Here is a 21,017-nt window from a genome sequence, read left to right on the forward strand (position 1 = left end):
TGTGGATTTATATACGCTAAGAGGATATCAGGAGAAATTTGATTGAATGGGGAATGCAGCCATTCATGTTACGTTGTGTATGCTGCTGCAGCATCCATTGGACCAATGTTAAGTGTTCATCATTAACTGTATGCCGCGGAATTAAAACACGAACATGTCTAAATTAGAGCGATACTCTCAGAATGACAGGTGAGCCAGTCATACAAGCTTAATTTTACTTAATTAACTTATGTGCTGGATGCATGCAGGACTGAAAAGTATAATCCGCTCCTTTATATTGCACATCTTACTTGTTTGATACAGCCAGGTTTTTATAGCGTTTGACGTAACGACATGCTGTAGTCCTGCGTGTGTTAGAAAACCCTCATGTAGTCGGTGTCCAGTTACTTAACCATTGCAGCATTCATAACACCACCGCCTGTGACATACCTGTGCATATTTGTAAGCTTTACATTACAGTGAAACACGTCTGAGGCTGGTTAGCGCCACAGCCAATGCCTCGCCGCCGTAACGGCAACGCCCCCTTCATCCCGCGCTGTGATTGGATAGTTCAACTGCCATTCACTCAGTAACCAAGGCAGGAAAACGTCTCCAAAGCTGGGATCAGAGATGAAAACACTAAGCAAAGAGGAAACACTCATTTTTGTGAGTAGACTTTAATGTTCCTAGTAGCTGCCTGGCATTTGTATAAAACAATAAAAAAAAATGGGCCACAGCTGCAAAGGACCTTGCTGAAAATACATCCGGGTAGACCCATGAGAGAATACATAAAACCAGATTTGACCTACATATTGCTTTTCACTTTTGAACATTAACCCTACAGTGAGTTAAGTCTTTAAAATGTCATACAGCTATTCCATTTTCAGAGAAAGCCTGTGCAAGTTTATGAAAATGCAAAAGCAATTTGAATTATTCAATGTTCATTTACTTTGGATCAAAATAATACATCGATGTGGGAAATGGTAATGCTATTGTGGAATTACATTTCAAATTTAATTGGTCATTTTAATATAATTCCCCATACACTTCCATAGTGTTGACTTCAGAGTCAATGTTTGTCATATCTGATGTACGCTGATACACAAAGATGTGCAGAACACACTGCAGACCTGAACACAGGTCAGTGCTCCTCTGCCTCTGCTTTCCTCCCTGCAGAGCCAGAGGAGCAACAAAAACATCTTGCTATATGAAGTCTGACAGCACAAACCAAGAGCCAACGACTTCCTGTACACCCAAACACATCACTCCTTTCCCCTTTGAAATTAAACTTCAGTTTAAGCAACCAGTCAGTCCTTCAAACAAACCTTTGAGATGTGTATTCATGTCTGTATCACAGCTGGTGTCATAGGGCTAAAAATACATTAATTGTTGAATAATCTAATAATGAAATTGTCCTCTCATCAAACAATACTACTAAACTGTAGTATCCCCCAAAGTTTAATAAAGGTGTATGTTTTCCATTTTTCCCCACACTGACGTAACATTGGCACTTTTTCATTTCACAGGTGCTAATAGACTGGTTGTGTATACATCATGATTGAGTCTACAGAACAAATTACCACATAAAAGCAAAATGAAAATCCAAGGATGAGATCAAATCAAGTAAAAAAAAAAAAAAAAAAAGTATCTTGAGGATGGTGTAACTGGATGCCTCTAATTAATTCCTGTATTTGGCAGCAGAACTAACTTTAGTGCAACCATCTCTGTTTTCTCTTATAGGCCCTACACCTGGATAAAACTGGTGCTGAGTCACGGTTTACCACTTCTACTTGTCACTTACCACCTGTGCTTCAACAAATAACATTTCAAATTAAAAATAGCATAAAAATAGGCTAAATTTAGCTGGCAAGAAAAAAATTCTCCCAAAAAGCCAGATGTAAGAGGGAAAAAATTGAAGAAATCTTGAGAAGGACCACAGAGAGAAGAGACCGCTTCCTGGCCAGGCAGGTGTGTAATAAGTGTCGACACAGAGGGCAGATTACCAAAGTAACACAGGTATATTACAAAAGAAAAGCTTTGAGCCTGCCTTTGAGCAAGGCAGGCGACCCAGCAGTGCAGGACGATCAGCAGCCATGGAGGAAAAACAGCAGGAGGCGACAGGACACAGCCACAGCTTCCTGATGAGCATTCTCTGAAAGAGCCATCATTTTGATTCTTGTGATATTCAACATATAATGTAAAAAAAAAAAAAAAAGGCACCAGTCATGGCCAACAACTCCTTCATACTAGAAGGACTAGAGTTTCTTTCGGTTTTGCTTCTTCCACTCAGAGAAGTGAGAATTACCAACTTCTGTAACTCCATTACACTTGTTAAGAGTTGTTTTAGGTGGCGTACCACGCACAACTCCAATTTACAATAACCATCACTCAGTTTACATACTGTATGTAGCTGGAATGTAAAAGCTCACCTTTGTTCTCTGCAGGTTCATCCAGCTGCTCTTCAAAGAGACAAGCAAGCGGCACCAGCATCCTGTTAACAGACAAGATTATCCATCAGTGAGCCACAACACTCAGAATCTGGAGAGTCCTAGTGGGTTACAGCCAAGCTTCTGTATGACACTCACCTGATCAGAGAGAGGAAAACATATGAGAACTATTTCAAAGGGTGTGCTTACTTACTAACCCGAAAACCAGGAGCGACATTTTATTTGGACATGTTTAAATTAACCCTCTGAAGGTAACTGCCTTTATTCGTGTTAATTTAAAATAGATTCTTTGCTCTACGAAGATGCTGTATTTTTTTTGTCTGAAAGTGAAGCCTGTCTAAAAATTATATAAATGAAAAACAAACCCAAAAAATTCAGAACATAACCTGCATTATTAATAATAAAAAATAACAAGAATCTGTACTTTCCAACAAAAGAAATTACATCATCACAGGCAAAAGTTGCAATTTTTAGAAACAAAGTGATTTTCAGAGGGTTAAATAAAACTTGTCAGAATAAAAGCCGGGCCTGTTTAGACCTGGCTGGTGCAGACAGTTTGGTTGGTCTCCTGGTGCTGCTGCTGGGCTTCATCGTCCCTCCTCTCATGGCCCACTACAAGTACAAGGAACAAAGAAGGAGCAGCCTTGACTCCATATGCTCTGATTTACAAATCTGTCTCAGCCGAGGCTGGTTCACTGAGCGCTGCTGTAATGAGGAAGAAAAGTCTTACCTGAGAACAGCAGGTACGCCGTGTCCTCTCTCTCTCTCTCAGGACCGTCTCTTCTGTCTTTTCCACATGGGAGTCACTGAGGGACAGCCATTTGTTGCATCTCCCTCTACAGTGACACTGATACAGTGACCTGTGTGATAGAAGATGCCATAAAGGTAAAGCTTCATGACTGTGCTCATGTGTAGGTGTGTTCATGTCCATTACTGATACAAGTCTGATGTAAATGATATCAGTTACCGCCGTCCATGCTCTTCCCGATGTGAGAGACCATTGTAGAGAGTCAGTAGGTGTTCTGGTCTTCATACTGTTGTTTAAAAAAACAACAACAACATGGTAATAAAGTTTTATTTTCCTTTCCAGTGAGGTTCATTAAGCAACTCTATCAAAACATTGCTAACCAAAATTCCAATTTATGATTTCATGCAAGAGCTCATTTAAGAATACTATTCTTCTCTGCGATTGATTTTCTATTTTCTTTCTGGTCTCTTCTCTCACTGCTGCTGCTCTTTCACTGCTGCTGTGTTCCCTGCTGTGACCTCTCCCTGTCTCCTGAACACTCCTGCTGCTTAAAAGACACTGAAAAATACACCAAATGTCTTGAATACTGAGAAACATACAAAATAAACATGGAAATGTTTCTAAACATGGAAATCCCGTGTTTCACAGTAATGTCACTGTGGGTGCTACTACAACAGGTTTACAAATGGCAAACTCTCCTCTTACCTGAGCTTATACTGCCTCCTGCTGAGCATTACCTGAAAGAGCATTCATTTGGATTATTGTGACAATCAGGTGGAAAAGAAAATTGCGGGCAGACATTCATACTGGAAGGACTGGAGTTTACTTTGCTTTTGCCTTTTCCACTCTCAAATCCAAAGCCAAATTGATAGACTGTCACTGTGTTCAATTCATTTGAAATAATGAAACAGAGGATAGCCTTACTATCAGAGAAGAGCTCACTTCTGTCACTCCACTGCATGTGTTAAAAGTTGTTTTGGGTGGTGTAACATGCACAAATCCAATTTATTATTCTTTAATTCATTTCAGATGAAAACTGTTTCTGGTGTGTGAAATCAAATATTCTGGCTAGGATTTATATCATTACTGCTCAGTATACATATAACTGAGGTCAGCTAGTGATGTGATAGTGATAGTGTTGAAGTTTTAGTGGAATGTCTTACCTCAGTTGGTCTGTCTGCTCTCCACAGAGGGAGGTCAGTGACAGCTCTGCAGGGATGCTAACAGCAGCATCCACTTTCCTCAGCTCTCCTCCGTCGCACTGGAACCTCTTCATGTGAAGAACCAGCAACCTGAAGAAAGACATCATCATCCGTAAGCGAGCTACAGCACACAGAGTCTGAATGACATGAAGCTTCACAGAGTCATGGTGGATTACAGCTGGGCTTCTGTGCGAGACTCACCAGGGCAGAGTGAGAAACCACCTGGCGACTGCTGCCTGGCCGCCATAGCTCAGCCGGCAAGTGCACTCCAACTCCAAGTCCTAAGAAACAAGCCGCAGAGTTACTATCAAAGCAAGGTGTGTTTGCAAATGAAAGCAAGAAAAAAACATACACAACATGCATATAGATCGAGTCTGTACACTAACTTGAAGTAGAGTTGGAGGCTGTCTTCAATGGAAGAGGAGATGTCCAGTGACAAGTTGTTCTGCTCCTCCTCCTGGAAGATTTTCTCACCACAGCTTCACAAAACACAGAGGATAAAGACACTCAGAACATTACATACATCTTTGTTGATCAGTAATAAGTGATGTACTTTAATTGTGCAGTTGTTCAGGTGAAACATGATAAAACGTTACCACAAGCAGGTGCGGACACACTGCAGTTGAAATTCAAATTTTTGAACGTGACAAATGTACTCCGGTGGAGAGGACGTCCAGAGAGCCTTCTGCCTCATGTTGCTGACGAAGCTTTCAATGCTGTACAAACCCTGGAGGGTCATTCCATGTTGGATCATCAGAATTTTCATAGATTTGTCACCATGACTTCAGGAATTTCTAAGAAAATCTCACATAAAGCTATAACTGAAACGGACAAGTTTCTAATTTCAGCTATTTTTGACCAAAATTGATTTTTTGATGAATTTTTAAATTGAGGTACTGTCATATGAGTTTGGTCAGTTTTCAGCTAACTTCAGTTGACGACTTGCATTGTGGCACACCATGTGCTGTAACTTTATTAATTTTTCAGGCTGTGCCTTATTGGGACCACTCTCTCAGAACAAAGATATGTCATAAGGTCAGATCTAGCATGTTTAAATCATTTATTTCCACCCCTAAAACTAAAATAATTAGAAAAAATGTATGGATTAAGAACCCATTGCAGTTACTGCCCTGCTAAAGTTGAAAATAATGCCATATCGTGGTAAACAGGAGGTCTATGTATCTGACCCCATATCTCCAGAGGCACACCTTGGATTTATATCCAATTTTCAGTGGCTATTCTACTGTTCTATGTGCAGTAAACAATCAAATATTGTGAATGTGTTATGAAAATTATAAATTTTACAGAACTTTGAATATATCGAAAATCCATGTAATTTACAAGCTTTCAACTTTAGTGTGCAACATTTAAAAATTAAGTTTCATGACAGTGAAAAATGAAAATGAATTAATTTAGATGGTAAAGTGAGCTGACTTCAATATTATAGCATGTTTGAGCATGTTAAGCAACTGATCAGTACAATAGGGTCGACTAAGGCACTGATTGGTAATTGGCAAACTGAAGTTCTTGACAAATTTCACTCTTACACTGACAGTGATACCTGCTGATCAATGAAGTGAATCACTAGCCCTGACCAGTCAACCATGACTTAGACAACACTGAGGGATTAGCACTAAACTTTGCTGAGTATTCGGCAAGTGGCATAGTCAGTTTAAGGGTCAACTGAAACAGACTCAAGACCTTTGTTTTGGTGGAGATCTAAATCAACACCATTGTGTTGATTTTCTGTATAATGGGTTAGGAATTTAAATGTCATAACAGTTGCCAGGCCTCAGTTCATTGAGTACGTTTACATGCACACCATATTCTGTTATTATTCGGAATATTCCGGTTGCGCACATGTCATGTAAACACGCACCGAACCGGATTAAGGTCATATTCCAGTTGGAGAAAATTCTGAATAAGACCCCTGGCATATGCCTGTTCCAACCGGAATATTGAGGCATGTAAACACCGGAAAGTCGGAAAATGCCCCGAACCGGAATATTCAGTCACGACTGTGCATGCTCGATTCGCAAGGAATTCTGGAGCGTGTTTGTTGCTATGGTTACTGCAAGCGGGGAAAACGACATGGCGCACACTACAGCATGGCGACTGCAGTCTGCTTTCAGCTAATGAAAGATTTAAATATGGAGTATATCAATGGGAGAAAACATAGAAATAGCGACAGAAGAAGAAGAAGAAGACGACTTCTTCTGTAGGCCGCAGCGCACCTTAACCGGAATATTAACCCGAACCGGAATATGGTGTGCATGTAAACATAGTCATTGTTACTTTCATTTTGTGGCATTCAGTTAGATTTTCTGGTTCAGGACAGAAGATCTTTCCATCTTGTGTCAAACAAGCCAACAGTACCTCAGCTTTGGTGGATACGACAGAAGAAGGCACCTTTGCCTTGCGTTTTGATAGGTGATATACCAAGGGGTGCAAGACTTTCATTACATTGGTCTCTGGTACAAGCCACATTTTCAGATGGTGAGTACTCATCTGAATCTTCTGTCATATCCACCATAGCTGAGGTACTGTTGGCTTGTTTGACACAAGATGGACAGATCTTCTGTCCTGGTTTGACCTTGAGCTTTCTTGCAAGGTCTTCAGAAACAAGTTGTAATGAAGCATTAACCACTTTCTTGTACCGTTGGAAAGGATCAACACTTTGTTTGCCTGACAGAATACTTTTCAAGCAAGGCCTTTTGATGATGCAAACAGATAGATGAAGCAGTTGCTGTGTTCAGGCCCAACTTACTCCGCCAAGGAAACAGTCATGTTCTGGTAAAGAATCAAATGTTAACTAGAAAAGTGCAGTTTCTGAGGAAACTGCGTGGGCAAGCTGGAAGAGTGACAGTGGTGCTTGGGAGAGAATCTCCTGAAAGTAGTGGTCAAACAAATGCTTTTTCCTCAATGACAGTAAGTCCGAGCAGAAAATAAAATGTATCATGAGAAAGTTAAGGCTTTGGGCTTTCAAACTGTGTCAAAATTATTTTTCAACTCTCAAAAATGCCTGCCCTAGAGTGAGTTAAAAAAGTGTGTGTTTCTTCTTCTCTCCCCAGATTTTGGGTTCCAGATATAATGGGAGTCTATGGGGGAGAGAGCTGGCACTCCTGCCTCGTTAAGTGTCACCGTTTAAAAAGTTGAAGCTACTTTGCTTTTGTATTTACATTTTTCAAACCAAAACTAGTTTTCCTACTACTTTACCCGAAATTATGCATGTGGAGTGAAAATTGTGGCCAGGGGAGCAAGTAAAAGACAAAATTTTTAGACGATTTTTCAGGGCTGCTGCACTAGCCGTGATGTCACTGAGTACGTTTACATGCACACCATATTCCTGTATTATTCAGAATATCCGCAATATTCCGGTTGCACACGTGTCATGTAAACACGCACCGAACCCAATTAAGGTCATATTCCAGTTGGAGAAAATTCCGAATAAAACCCCTGGCATATGCCTGTTCCAACCAGAATATTGTGCCATGTAAACACCTTAATCGGAAAATGCCCTGTACTGTTGCTATGGTTACCTGCAAGCAGGGAGAACGACATTGCGAATTGCATGGCGAAAAGCAGCAAGAGCCACCATTTATGGAGTGAGGAGGAGACTGCAGTCTGCCTTCAGCTAATCAAACACTTAAATATTATAGGGTATACTGATGGGAGAAAAAACAAAAATAGCGACAGAAGAAGAAGAAGACTTCTTCTTCTGTATTTCGGGCAGACCCGACACCTATATGCGTACTGCTGCCCCCTGCTGGATTGCGGAAAAACGTAAAGTCGCAGCACCTTGAAAATCAACACACTGCTTCTTCTCCACATGACACATGTTTTTCATATTTGGTGCGTGGATGCAGGTCAAAAGCTCTGCGCCTCAGAGCCTTGGGAAGTTTTGGCCATTCATTTCGGATGGCCGAAATTTTCCATAAAATTGGAATTTCGAGAATTCCGTGAGTCGGAATGCTTATAAAAGTAAAAGAAGACTTCTCCCAATCGGGCCGCACATTTTTCCAATTCATTGTGTGGGCCTAAAAAGCTGTAGGAGGAGTTACGTGCCAAAACGTACGGAATAATCAAGAAAGAAAGAAAGAAAGAAAGAAAGAAAGAAAGAAAGAAATAGTAGGAAGAACATGAGTGTGCAAGCTGCCAGCTCGCCCACTAATAATCCAGATTTTCCATTAGTTCAGATAGTTTGATGACAGTCACCAAAGTCACCAGCAAAATCACAATTATCCAAACCAAAAGACTGTGAGGAAGCCATGTTCACAGAACCAGAAAATCTAACTGAATGCCTTAGTGCAATTGCTTAACATGCTCAAACATGCTATAATATTGAAGTCAGCTCACTTTATCATCTAACTTAATTAGTGGGCAAGCTGGCAGCTTGCACACTTACGTTCTTCCTACTATTTCTTTCTTTCTTTCTTTATTATTTTGTACGTTTTTTGGCCTGTTACTCCTCCTACAGCTTTCGTTTTAGGCCCACACAATGAATTGGAAAAATGTGCGGCCCCATTGGGAGAAGTTTGCTATTACTTTTATAAGGAATCCGACTTGCGTAATTTTCTGGAATCAATAAGTTGTCTTTGGGAATTTTATTATTCAGCGCTGAAGGGGAGAACCAAACAGAGTGCAAGGCAGTCTGCAGGGCAGTCCCGCAGAGTGTTTACAATCAGAGATATTTATGCAGAAAAATCAGACAATGAGTCAAAAACGCTTACATCCTGTCTAGTCATGAGCGACATGTGCCATTTCCAAATTAGGTAATATAGACTGGGCAAAAGTTTAAGCTCTTTCGGTATAAAAGTTCAAGATCCTTAAAAGCAAAGAGTTCATCTAAGGTTTACACTAGCGAAAGTTTTAGTTCCTTAATATAGAGTTCAAAAGGTCTATCAAAAGTTCATCTGATGAGGAAGTGCAAGCACATCCGTAGAAGTGTAGACATTAGACATAGAGAACAGGAACCTAAAGCAGGAACGTAGACACTGTCTAGATCATGTAATCAAGGCAATCTTAACGCGTACTAACAAGTAAACACTGTATTTGTAGGCATAAGCAGTAAATTTCCATTACAAAATTTTCGGCCATCCGAAATGAATGGTCAAAACTTCCCAAGGCTCTGAGCCTCAGAGCTTTTGACCTGCATCCACGTGCCAAATACGAAAAACGTGCGACTTGTGGAGAAGAAGCGGTGTGTTGATTTTCAAGGCGCTCCGGCTTTCTGTTTTTCCGCAATTCCAGTTTGAAGTCGGAATTTCGAACGCAATACACACTAATGGCGGAATGTTTAGAGTGCCGGAGTGACATCACGGTTAGAGTGCAGCAGCCCTGGAAAATTGTCTAAAAATTTTGTCTTTTACTTGCTCCCCTGGCCACAATTTTCACTCCACATGCATAAATTCGGATAAAGTAGTAGGAAAACTAGTTTTGCTTTGAAAAATGTAAATACAAAAGCAAAGTAGCTTCAACTTTTTAAACGGTGACATTTAACGAGGCAGGAGTGCCAGCTCTCTCCTCCATAGACTCCCATTATATCTGGAATCCTTCTCTCCCCAAAATCTGGGGAGAGAAGGAGAAACACACACTTTTTTACCTTTCTCATGATACATTTTATTTTCTGCTCGGACTTACTGTCATTGAAGAAAAAGCATTTGTTTGACCACTACTTTCAGGAGATTCTCTCCCAAGCACCACTGTCACTCTTCCAGCTTGCCCACGCAGTTTCCCCAGAAACTGCACTTTTCTAGTTCATCTTCATTTTTCACTGTCATGAAACTTAATTTTTAAGTGTTGCACACTAAAGTTGAAAGCTTGTAAATTACATGGATTTTCGATATATTCAAAGTGCTGTAAAATTTACAATTTTCATAACACATTCACAATATTTAGTTGTTTACTGCACATACAACAGTAGAATATCCACTGAAAATAGGAAATAAATCCAAGATGTGCCTCTGGAGATATGAGGTCAGATACCTAGACCTCCTGTTTACCACGTTATGGCATTATTTTCAACTTTAGCAGGGCAGTAACTGCAATGGGTTCTTAATCCAGACATTTTTTCTAATTATTTTAGTTTTAGGGGTGGAAATAAATAATTTAAACATGCTAGATCTAACCTGTGACATATCTTGGTTCTGAGAGAGTGGTCCCAATAAGGCACAGCCTGAAAAAAATTCAAAGTTTGGCCTCAGTAGCTCCAAAAGCTTATATTTTAGACAGAAAGGAACAACAAAATCTGATTTAGCACCTTTCATTTAGTAAATATGCGAAGTTTCACTACTCCAGGATCAAAATAAATAACGTTACAGCACATTGAAGGTGTGCCAAAATGCAAATCGACATACAATGTATGTCAAACAAAGTCAACATTTTTAAGACAGTACCCCATTTTGAAAATTCGCCAAAAAAATCTATTTTTCGTACAAAGTGGGTGAAATTTGAAAAGTGTTTATAAAACATGGTTTTCTAACTATGGGATCAATGTCACTGAAATCTGAATCGCCACAGTGACACCCATTTGATGATCTGACATGGAATGACCCTGGAGAGTTGCATTCAAGAAATGTGTTTGCTGTTGTTTGGCAACCTGTAAGAAAATTAACATTCAATATTCATAGCTTCATTTGCACTTCGCTATGAGAATCTTGACTGAAAGTTCTGTAAGGTCTTAGAGATGACTTCAGGTAAAAACTTGTTGGTTGTTTGGACTTTTAATGCCCATCAACACACCTGCGTTGGAAATTAGTTTTGATGAGATACACACACACAGCACATTGGATACTGTGTTATCTGCATTTGTCCTTACCAATCAAACAAAAGAACTAAAGTAGCCTTTAACATTAACTGGTTTAATGGGTGAAAAATCCGTCCTGAAAAAACAAAGAGACCTTTCATGTATAGTGTGACAAGTGTCTTGGTAAAAAAAAAAAAATTGCTGGATTCCTACCCTGATTCCTGGTCTGCTGGTTTGGTGGTCTGGTTGCTGCCTGGATCACAGGAAGTCGAGGGGAAGGTGGAGAAGGACGAGGCGGTGGAGGTGTTGGACTTCTCCACTGAAGGGGTAGCTGGGGTAGGGGAAGCGGGACAGCAGACTCTCGACCCTCCATGGCACCAGTTTGACACCCCTGTCCTAGGTGTCTTCTCAGCAGCAAAAGAGAGGAAAGGTGCAGGGAGGACAGGCTGGAGGAGTGGGAGAGGGAAAGAGATTTTTAGGAGGGGAGGCAGGAGGAGAGAGGAAGGAGCTGCTAGAGGGAAACTGTAGGTGTCTCCTCAGTAGTGAAAAGGAAGGAAAGGTGAAGGGAAGACAGGCTGAAGGAGCGGGAGAGGGAAAGAGATTTGAGAAGGGAGGCAGGCGGAAAGGGGGGAGGGAGAGGACGGTCTTTTCTCCTCCTCCTCCTCACTGGATAAGGCCGAGGCCTGGATGGGGATGGGAGCTGTGTCGTCGTCCACAGTGCTCTGTAGAAAAGAACAACAGGTGAATTGAACTTTGTCTGATGAGTTTGAAGGAACAACAATGACCTGAATATAACTGATAAGCTGCATAAAACAGAAACTTGCTCACTCCATGTATTCTTCAACCAAAACCTGACATTTTATGCACACTCATTCATTTATGCACATTCATTCTGTTAAGGCCGTTTCAACAACATACTGAGCAGTGAGTAAACTAAAGACTAAAGTGACATACTGGACGTGCATAGCCCACCCTCTGATTGGCTAGTAATCGTTGCCTTTGGTTAAGGTTAGGGTTAGGGTTGGGCGAGAGCTAGGATTAGGATTAGCCAAACAGGTGGGGAATTGGGGCAGGTCTTCCTGTAACATGAATGTCCAGTATGTCAAATTAGTCGCTCCCTCACACCCAAACTCCTTTTGGTCTGCAACCTATCTACCTGTTTTTTCCTCTTTAACAGGACAGACAGCAGCACTGGTTATGACTCTTGTTGTTACCACCAGACCTTTCCACATGGAACAGCAGGTAAACACAGGTGTTGCTAATAACATGAATGAAGGCTCTGCAGGATTTAGACAGAGAGCCGGGCTGCTTGTTCCTGCTGCTTCATTGGAAAGGCTGTAACAGAACAGAGCCTTAATTCATATTATTTGTAACACCTGTGTCCAGCCTGCTATTTCATGGCAAAATGACTGCTGTGGGAAAAAAAGGTTGACTGAAAACACAAATATGCTTTAAAAATTGAAGTCTAATTTGTAGCTCTGGACACGCCGAGGCTCATAAAATTAGAGCCATTCAAACTGAGAAAAATGACTTTTAAATTTCTTATTTAGCATAAGGGAGGCTGTACAACACCAGTACAAAAGCCTGCCAACTCTAAACTCAGGAGTTAGCTAGCTAGTGTTAGCCAGGAAAATTGATTAGCTTAACATTATTATTAGTAGTAGTAGTAGTAGTAGTAGTAGTAGTAGTCGTATCATATAGCTTAATATTATTATTATTATTATTATTATTATTATTATATCATTTTCAACTTAATACATGGCTTTATTTTCCTTAGTGGAAGCTGCTAGCTAGCTTACGACAATAAAACAACTGAGGCTATTTTCGGCTCTGTCTAAACCTTAATAAAGCTAAACCTGACTTGGTTTCCAACGTCTGCAGTTCATTTATCTAGTCCTGCGTCTAAACACAGTCAAAGTCAAAGGAGGTTTTAGTCCAAAGTGTCGACAAATTTCTCTGAAAGCAACTCTTCAAACGACGGACACTCAATGAACAGCAGCACCTATCCGCCTTAGCTACATTTGCAATGATCACACCTAATTTTGCACGGTAATTTTTTTTTCTCTGAACAAATTTCTTGACGTTTGCTCAAAGTGGCATCTGACTGAGGGTCGACTTGACGTCAGCTCTACCTGTCTGGAGCAGCGCAGCCTCATGTCGCATGGATGAGCTGAGGTTGCTTGGAGGATAAACTCAAGCGTGTGTGAAGGTGTCCTGTGTTCACTGTCCGTGTGTCAGAGTTTCCCCTGGAGGAGCTTCTGTCCAGGACTGACTGCGCTGTGAGGTCACAAAGCTGCTCTCTTCTGTCTCTGTGAGGTCATCTCCGATTCACACCAACATGTAGCTTCATGTTAACGCAGCAGAAATCACTAGAAAAACACTATGACAGTAACATGATCATGGGTTTTTGAGTTCATGTTGCAGTTGTAGTTTGTCATGACATTAATACTGAGTTCACGGAAACTTTGGTCAAATGTGCTATAAATGGGCAAAAGATAAAAACTTACAAAAATGTTTTCACCATCACTATGACTGTCATGTCTCCAGGACTGCATGAATTATTTAAAACATACTTATTTTGGGGATGCAATCATGAAAAAAGTGCCTGTGTTGTGTCTAAATATGTGACTGTACCGTATGATTGTACTTGATAAAAGGAAATAAAATAAGTAATATTTATTCGTTCATTCATTCATTCATTCATGCATATATTCATTCATACAGTCATTAAAAAGTTGTTTGGGCACATTCTATCACCAGTTCAGTGCCTATGAAATAATAATAATAATAATAATAGTAATGAAACGGAATGGATATTAGTAATTACATAATGACAATGTGTTTTCCCCAGTGTCAAGAGTTGTAATTATTGATGAGAAAGTTTGATGCAGTTTGGAGGTGTGTGTGTGCGTCATACAGCAACTCTGAGGTGACCTGAGGGTAACAGCCCTCACACACCAACGCCAGGTCCACCCAGCAGCACATCTACTCACTGACATGAGCTGATGGGAGCCTCAAGGCCAGTGGGGCTCCTGAGGGTCTGCCAGGGGGCATCAGCAAAATGAAGACAAGTTTAATTGAAGCGTAATTTAAGTGAAAGCCCACAACCATTTAATCACAAGAACTCAGACATCGATCCAGAATCACTGATCTGACCTTTAAATGTATCATTTAATTAATTTAAATACACTTTTATTATGAGTTTTGATTACTTATTTTCTGATACTTGTTTTCCTGATTTTCTGGATTTATTTTTGGTGCAAAAGTTTGACTCATTTTTTTCTTTTCTTTTCTTTCTTTGCTTGTCATGGAGGCAACCCAAGGATCCGGTGGTGGACACCATTGGTGAGGGAGGCTGTCAAACTGAAGATGGAAGCCTTCTGTGCTTGGCTGTTATGAGGGACTCCAGAATTGGCTGAGAGGTACCAACAGGCCAGAAGGGATGCAAGGACGGCAGTCATGGAGGCAAAACCCGGGCATGCGAGAGGTTCAGGGAGGCCATGGAGAAGAACTTTCGGTTGGCCTCAGAAAGGTTCTGGCAAACTATCAGGCGACTCAGGCGGAGCAGACAGGGCCTGCCTGCCTGTCTGCAGAGGTCGCTGAGGTGTTTGTGAAACTCCACAGTGGCAAGGCACCGGGGGTGGACAAGATCCACCCTGAAGTGCTCTGGATGTTGTTGGCCTGTCACAGTTGACACGTCTCTTCAATGCTGTGTGGAGTTTGGTGACCACAGAACTGCGTCCCTGCTTTTAGCAGATGATGTGGTCCTGCTGGCCTCATCAGGCTGTGACCCTCAGCATTTACTGGGGCGGTTTGCAGCTGAGTGCGAAACATTTGGGATGAGGATCAGTACCTCGAATCTGAGGCCACGGTTCTCTGCCAGAAATAGGTGTTCTTTCCCTCTCCAAGTGGGGAGTGAGTTACTGCCTTGAGTGGAGGAGTTAAAGTATCTCAGGAGTGAAGGTATAGTGGAGCTGGAGATAGACAGGTGGATCGGCGCAGTGACGGCAGCCACTAGTTAGTGACTGAAAGAATGAGATTGAGAATACAAGTGGCAGAAGAGCTATACCTAAGAGCACACTCTTAGGGATAGGGTGAGGTGCTCTGACTTCCATGAGGAGTTCGGAGTAGAGATGCTGCTCCTCCACATTGAGAGGAGCCAGCAGAGGTGGTTCGGGCATCTAGTCAGGATGCCTCCTGCCTGCCTCCTGGCACACCTCCTGGTATTCCAGGCACATCCACCTGGGAAGAGCCCCTGGGCCAGACCCAGGACATGTTAGGGGAGCTATGTCTCCTGGCTGGCCTGGGAACACCTTGAGATCCCCCAGAAGGAGCTGGTGGATGTGGCCGTGGAAAAGACTCTCTGAGCAGACCTCCTCAGCCTCCTGCCACCGCAGCCTGGTCCCGGATAAGCAGCTAAAAATGGATGGATGGATGGCTCGGGTAATTTTCAATAAATATTGATGTAAATGTTGATGTAATTTGGGGGTAATTTCAAAGAAATTTCTAGCTATCCCCTTCTTACCATGAAATTCGTGGCCCACTGAAATCAAGTGTTACCTTATTTAAATAAAACCACTCAATTACTGATAGCTGACTTCCCACAGGGTGAGTGTGGTGGAACTTATAATGCTTGACAGAAACACTGCAGGCAGTACAATGTTATTTTTTATTGAGCAAAAATAGAAGGGAGAGGGTTTGGAGGAATTTGGTTTTTGTCATGAGGTGCTGAGGTGGAAACTGAAGGCCAGAAACAATGCTCAGCAGGCCCTGAGTGTTGTTTTTGGCCTGAAGGAGGGCGATCCTCTCATCCTGTGCCTGCCAAAGTTGCATCTCCAGCTTCTGTTTTGTGCTACTGGGAGCAGCCATTGTCTGGACTTCTCCATCAACTTTTTATTTCTTCTTGCTGGCCAGAAACTTCCCCTGCAGTGTCCTGGCTTGCTCTTTCTCCCTTCAGAGAGTGTCCTGTAGTTCCTCTGATTTTAGCACTGCAGGTCTCTCACTCATGTTCTTTTTCATCTACTCAAGCTTGAGGTCCAGGATGGATCCCTCTGTTTCACATGAGGCTGTGGTGCTCAGGGCCTTCTCATGCAGCGTCATTTCAAGTTTTTTCATTTCCTGGCGAAGGGCTTCTTTCTCTATCTCAAGGGTCTTGAGCCTGACTGGCTCCTGTTTTGCTTGGCTGATGACTGTCTGCAACTGACACTGAAACTGGAGCCATGCAGGGTTTTCCAAGGCCAGTGCAGCTTTATCAAGCTGTGCAGCAGGCACAGCCTTGACATTCAGGGCAGGCTGGGAAGTTTGGGCTTGACTGTGCACAGTCTTGGGGTTTGGCAGCCTGCTGTTGTCCATAATTCAGCACCTTCTGCAGAATTTTCACAGGACTCTGTGCTTGGCTCCTGCCTGCACCTCAACCTTAATGCATGGGGGTTTCACCCAGGCATTGGGGATTGCACCCTTCACCTCAGTATACATCTGGGTACATCGCTGCATTTGTCTGCATTTATCTGCATTTATCTGAGGTGATTCAGGTTGGTGAATCTCCTGGTTTGTGTTGTCCTGAAGCTGCTTTTCCCCTGCTGGATTGGGCAGCAGGCTTCTGCTGTGGATGGTTTCTTGTCTCCATCTTGCACTGACTGGCTTCAGGCTTGGCTCCAACTCTTGTCATGCTGACATATTTGTGAAGGCCACTAAAACATGTGAGAGGGAGCAGTTGGATTATATGATTGCAACTGGCTTCACTTTGAATGAAAAACAGCAAAACTGCCACTGATGCCATATTTATGAGATTTTGTCAAATACATGAGGGAATGTGTCGACAAACCTTGAAGTTGTTTAGTGAGCAGTATAAGTCATGATAAAAGTTCGTTTTGAGCTGATTTTCCTTTATGTTGTATATTGTCTTGATCTACAGAGATGTGTGATACTGTCTGCACACATTTGAAGCATTCGCTATAGCAGACATTTTATAGAAGTGAAGAGGATAATTATCTTGTCTTTTCTATAAAATCTTTGATTAGTACCCATACAAATACCATATTTCTCCCTCTTGCTCTGAAGCATCGCCTCTACAGTGATTTGGGAGGGGAAAAATTCCAATCTTACCAATAGATGGAGCTAATGTGTCATATTATTTACAAATGATGCATTATATGTAGTAGCATTTACTACAGATAGACATCCATTTTTATTTCACAGATTTAATATTTAAGGTTTAATTGTTGTTTGTGAATTCACTTGTTTATAATGTAGGGGAAAGTGGATGCACCCTCCATGGACATGCAGACACTTTTCTGTGAAGTGTAACCACTCTGTTTGACCAAAACAGTCTTGTCTCAAGTGATTTCCTTTCCTGCATTAAGCTAATTGTTGTTATTGCTGTGGGTCTTCTTTCTTTCTTGTTGTCATTTCAATTCTGTTATCAAATTCAAATATAAATAGCCTCCAGATTTATTTTTAAACTCCTTAAGTTCCCTTGACTCACCTGATTTTTTTTAATTAGCATTTTTTAAATTATCATATAATTAGGGCTTCAAGCCATGTTTTATTTCTTCTACACAGTTGCCTCCTTCTCCTTTAATGCTGCATGTTAAGTCTTCTTAGTGTTTTACCTCTGATCATTTTAAATTATGTAAAGTGTATTTTACTACAATGAAAAGCATGCTACAAATAAAATGCACTTTTATCATCATTATTATTATTATCCACCAGATTTTACAGTATATTTCAGCCCTTGTACTCTTCTTTATATCGCAGAATTTCATTCTTGTATCCATTTGGCCTTGATGCACAAAAGAATGTGATGGCAAAGGCACAGAAAGGAGGGAATTCATAATTGTTCAAAATGCTATGTTGTGAAGATGTGAAGCTTTTCGAAATCATGCTTATATTTTCAATGTCAAATAATTTGCCCCACAGACCTGCACCCCTAGCACCTACTCATAGCTGCTTGCAGCTATGTTTAAATCACTTTTCTAACATCGGTGCACAAATAAACCACAGTTAACTAAATTGTTCATGCATGCTTGCATCTTGGTGTAATTATATTTTATTCATGGGTTGATAGGTGTGCCTTGTTCACTCATGGATGAATTTATTGGTATACGTTTATCTGCGCACTCCTTGTGGGTCCTCTTCTTTATGAGTTTTGTTCTCTCAGTCAAGGCTCTCTGAAGAGTTGACTAGGCTTTGTTTTGCCAAGCTCTGTTTAGGCTTGGCCTCTGATATTGCTGGACTTCAATCTGGCTCTTGGACTGCTGCCTTTGAGCGCTCACATAGTGTTGGGAAATTGAGTGTGCTTGGTTTAAATACATCTTTGTGCTGACAAAGCGAGTGTGTTTGAAGCAGAGTCCTGATGATGCTGTTCCTCTCAGGCTCAATTCAAGGTCCTAGTTATTTAATTGGAGTTTGGCTCAGTGGTTTGCAGACATCACGATGGTGATGTTGATAAATGAAGAGTTGTGAGATGTATAGCCCTGAAGTGGTACTTTGCTAGGCGTTTTACGTTCTGGTCTTATTGACAGCTGAGTGCTTTTCAGCTGGGCCCAGCCCAAACACATGTTAATTCACAGCCTTAAGTCCAGTAGAATAACAACAACAACAACAACAACAATAATAATAATAATGATACTACTGCTACTACTGCTACTAATAACAATAGCAGTGGTGAACCTAATTTCCTGTGTTTCACTCTTCTGTCCTGAGCAGAGTGTGATGTACAGCATCGTGCTGACTCCCACTCATAAACATGGCTAAAAAAAAAAAAAAAAAAGTACACTTGACTTACCTGGATAGAAGCATAATTTAGGTTTGTAAACTAATCTGGTTTCATAACCCACCACAAGGAATAACAGATAAAATAACAACCTTTATTGCATTAATGTCATTCATAAAAAGACCCCAGCAATGTAAACTGCACAGGTTTAGATACGGAGGGCATACTGAATATTCAATACACTTTTATTCAATAATCAGTAGCAAGAGATGAAAAATAGAAGCCATTATTAAAATCTTTATGTAGATGCTGGGAAAAGCATGTGCATGGATGATGTAGTGTGTACTATTATTCCCATTGTGTTAGGCTTATTTACATTGTGGTGAACAGCTTTTCAGGTTTTGCTCTGGGTCATGTTCAAGGCTTTTTATTTTTCATTTTGTAGTGTCTTCTCCTTCTCCTTCTCCTCCTCCTCCTTCCTCCCGTACTTCTTTGTGTGTGTGTGTGTGTGTGTGTGTGTGTGTGTGTGTGTGTGTGTGGCGGGGTAATAGGTCATGGACTCAAGATGACAAATTAAAAAAAAGGTCCTATCACTAAAATCCCACAGGTGTGCCATTTTGTAAATTTTACCCTTGCTGTGTGACAGTCGGTGCATTCAGTGCCCTTCTATATGATAATTAATGCAGACTGATATTTCTTAACAGACTGCTTGGGGGAGCTGGAAATGTTAGCTCTTATCATCAGAATGTTAATTTAGATAATCCACGACTGCTAGCTCATTACTATTTCTCATATTCAGTGAGATGTGTAACATGGCGTCTAAAATAACAGAAACTCAATGTTGATCTTTCGGTGTTCAAAAATGATATTATTTATAATGATGACCAGTGGTTGTAGTTGTAGAAAGAGCATTACTACTGTGCCTGGAAGCCATAAATATTTACACAGAGCTGGATTCTGTCCAGAGTTTGGACAGAATCCAGCCTGTGTAAATCCAACTTGCATGTGTGATCATTTTCATCTGCATATGTAACTTTGATCTTCTAAGTATTTTTCTTCCACCATCAAAGATCCTCCATATGCTGAGATGTCTTCTCTAACCAAATTCAGTTCCTCCACAAGCAGAGTGGGTGGGGTTTATATTTTTGCCCCATTCCGTTTGCCTGTTCGTTTATTTGTTTGTTTGTTTTTCTGTTAGCAGGACATCTCTAGAGTTCTGAAAGGATTTGCATGAAATGATGTGGAAAAGTCCGTCATGGGCAAAGGAAGAGCCAATTACATTTTCACACTGACTGGCTAAAGAGGGGCATGGTAGTGGGCGTGGCTTCACATAAATAGGCTGTAACTTCCAAACAGATTCATGAAGCATAATAAAACTGTGTGGAAAGGTTGGTCATGGGGCAAGGAAAAGCTTACTCTTTGTGGTTCGTTCAAGTGCATCTTTTTGGCTCACAACACAGGCAACATTAGGCGACACAACAGTCGACCTTTGTCATCACTAGTTCTTTGATGCGGGTTTGGTGTGTCAGGCACTGTATTCTGTGGAAGGTGGAGCAGGGAAAGCCTTGACAGCCAAGTGTTGAATGGAGCACCGCCCTGCTGGTCGACTGTGAGGCTGCAGCCTGGGAGGATCATTCTGCCCCTCATCGAGGCACAATGATCCAGGGGTGGAGGGGTGTGCATGAACCTCATGCACATTGAATGCACTCATGCACCTTGTCAGGAGAAAAATAGCAGCTGGTGACTCTACATGTTTCAAAGGAAACACATGTGATGGTCTGCACCTTCCCCAGACCTACAGCAGGGGGCAGCAGCAACAAATGACTGTGGCACACACTGGAAACTGGAAACAACAGCAGCAACAACAAAACTGAAGAACATTTTTTAAATAAATAAATAAATAAATAAATAAATAGGAAAAGATACTCTCTTTTTCTGTTTATCATTAGTTTTCAGAATATTTTGGGTTTGATTCCCCCTCCCTCCATGGGCAGCACAGCGGCGCAGTGCCTCCCAGCCCTGGCTCTCTCTGTGTGAAGCCTCTTGCATGTTCCCCCCATGTTTGTGTGGGTTTCCTCTGGGTGCTCCAGTTTCCTCCCACACTCCAAAGAGAGGCATATCGGGCAGATTGGAGACTCAAATGCCATTACATCTGAATCTCTGATGTTTTAACAAAGCAAGG

At 41.4% G+C, this 21,017-nt stretch overlaps 2 long non-coding RNA genes across 3 annotated transcripts; one reads left to right on the forward strand and one right to left on the reverse strand.

Moving 5' to 3' along the window:
* Positions 1-80: 80 nt before the first annotated feature.
* Positions 81-2,542, forward strand: LOC115371574 (uncharacterized). Its single transcript, XR_003929377.1, has 3 exons — positions 81-189; positions 1,720-1,947; positions 2,424-2,542. It is a non-coding gene; the product is annotated as an uncharacterized LOC115371574 (long non-coding RNA).
* LOC115371573 (uncharacterized) lies at positions 1,933-11,807 on the reverse strand. Of its 2 annotated transcripts, XR_003929376.1 has the most exons (10): positions 11,335-11,807; positions 4,763-4,855; positions 4,578-4,657; positions 4,338-4,466; positions 3,880-3,911; positions 3,394-3,460; positions 3,157-3,286; positions 2,965-3,038; positions 2,409-2,470; positions 1,933-2,131 (listed from the first exon to the last, which is right to left on the reverse strand). It is a non-coding gene; the product is annotated as an uncharacterized LOC115371573 (long non-coding RNA). The 2 variants fall into 2 exon arrangements; XR_003929375.1 differs by having other exon boundaries at positions 2,409-3,038.
* Between the last annotated feature and the right edge of the window lie 9,210 nt (positions 11,808-21,017).

This window comes from Myripristis murdjan, chromosome 14 (genome assembly GCF_902150065.1).
Source record: "Myripristis murdjan chromosome 14, fMyrMur1.1, whole genome shotgun sequence".
Lineage (NCBI taxonomy): Eukaryota > Metazoa > Chordata > Actinopteri > Holocentriformes > Holocentridae > Myripristis > Myripristis murdjan.